The following is a 2,013-nucleotide window of genomic DNA, read 5'->3' on the forward strand; positions in this document are numbered from 1 at the left end:
TTTTTTGTATTGTTTTTAAATATTCCAAAAAATAAAAATATTATTGATAAGAAATATTTTTTTTAACAAAATAACATATTAATATGTAATTTTCTCAAAATATATAATAGTAATTATGTGTTAAAAGAGATTTATTTTGGTTATGATATCATATTAAAGTAATACGCCAAACTTTTTTTATACACATAATATATCTATACATATAATATAGAGAATATTATATAAATATTAATAATATATTTGTTACATATAAAATATTTTTATATTCAATATTATTATTATTATTAAACAATAATTATTAATAAAATCTATAAATAATTTCTCTTATAAAAAAGTGAAATTAAAAATAGAATATATTGAAATTATTTGTTTATATGTATATAATCTCTATTAAGAAAAATAAAATAAGATTATAATTGATATAATCTATATTTTTATTTTTCTATGTTATATAATAAAAATAAAGAAAACACAAGATAAAATTTTTTTAAAGAATAAAATTTATTTCAAATTTAAATTTCTTTATGTTTTGTCTTGATATTTCTTTTTTTTTATTAAAAGTTATTATGTTAAAAAACAAACCCATTTGTTTTGTACCATATTAATATTATATATATTTTTATGTAGAAAATAATTTATAAAAAAAAAATAAATACATTTCTATAAAATATACCAAATATTAATTATTATATCTAGCTAGCACTAACAAAAATATCAAAAATGTTATGTATATATTTATTAATACCATAATATCTTTAATTTATATATATATATATTTAAAATAAAATATATAATTTATATTCTAGAAAAATTTTTTTATTTTAAAAGAATTTATAAAGATATATAAATTAATAATTTTATTTTTTATATTAAAAATAAAGATTATTATTAATAATAATACTTACATTTAAAATTTAAAAAGATTACCCTGGACGGTGGATCACTTGGCTCGTGGGTCGATGAAGAACGCAGCTAATTGCGCGTCAACTTGTGAACTGCAGGACACATGAACATTGACATTTCGAACGCACATTGCGGTCCTTGGATACTGTTCCCGGACCACATCTGGCTGAGGGTCGTATACATTATATTAATATAATAAAAGATTATTTTACATAAAATTTTTTTTATGAAAAAGAAATTTATCAATAATTAAAAAAGAAAATTTATTTTTTCATATTTAATTAAATTGATAAATAAAATTTTTATAAAAGAAATGTAAAATTATTTATATATGAATGTTTTACGCCAAATATAAGAAAAAAATAAATATAAAATGTTTTTAATAGCATTTAAAATTTATATATTTTTTATTATTTGTCGACATTTTTAAATTAATATATCAATATTATTTTTTATCATTTATATATAATATTATAAAACTTTATGTTAATAATAATATTAATAATAAATGATATTAATAATATATTTTTAAAATATTAAATAAAGAAGAATAAACAAAAATATTATATATTAATATTTTGTTATGGAATATTTTATTTGTAATAAAATTTTCAATATACTCGAAAAAAATTAATATATATAATTATTTATTTTTTATTTTCTTCTCTTTAGATAAATATAAAAATAATATTATATAATAATATTAAAAAAATTTGAGTATGAATAATTAAGAAAATTGTTTACTTATAAAATATAACAAAAACATAATATATAAAAAAAATTTTTGTTTTAATACTTCTAAAAACTTTTACGACCTCAGAGTAGGTGAGATTACCCGCTGAATTTAAGCATATTATTAAGCGGAGGAAAAGAAACTAACTAGGATTCCCTTAGTAGCGGCGAGCGAACAGGGATAAGCCCAGCACTGAACCCCGTGGCTGATAAACAGACACTTGGGGAATGTAGTGTTTAGGAAGATTCAATATAAACCTATTGTTATATAATACATCCAAGTCCATCTTGAATGGGGCCATATACCCATAGAGGGTGCCAGGCCCGTAGTGATTATTATTGATGATAGGTGAATCTTTCCTTAGAGTCGGGTTGCTT

At 18.5% G+C, this 2,013-nt stretch overlaps 2 non-coding genes across 2 annotated transcripts in view; both read left to right on the forward strand.

The window, feature by feature from the left end:
- The first annotated feature begins 924 nt into the window (after positions 1–924).
- LOC123303939 lies at positions 925–1,079 on the forward strand. Its single transcript, XR_006536005.1, has one exon. It is a non-coding gene; the product is annotated as a 5.8S ribosomal RNA (ribosomal RNA).
- Positions 1,080–1,714: 635 nt separating this feature from the next.
- The window catches only part of LOC123303943, a 4,577-nt gene continuing 4,278 nt past the window's right edge, over positions 1,715–2,013 (forward strand). Inside the window, exon 1 of the ribosomal RNA XR_006536009.1 lies at positions 1,715–2,013. This exon is cut by the window's right edge and continues 4,278 nt beyond it. This is a non-coding gene — a ribosomal RNA (large subunit ribosomal RNA).

This window comes from Chrysoperla carnea (assembly GCF_905475395.1).
Source record: "Chrysoperla carnea chromosome X unlocalized genomic scaffold, inChrCarn1.1 SUPER_X_unloc_163, whole genome shotgun sequence".
NCBI classification, from domain to species: Eukaryota; Metazoa; Arthropoda; class Insecta; order Neuroptera; family Chrysopidae; genus Chrysoperla; species Chrysoperla carnea.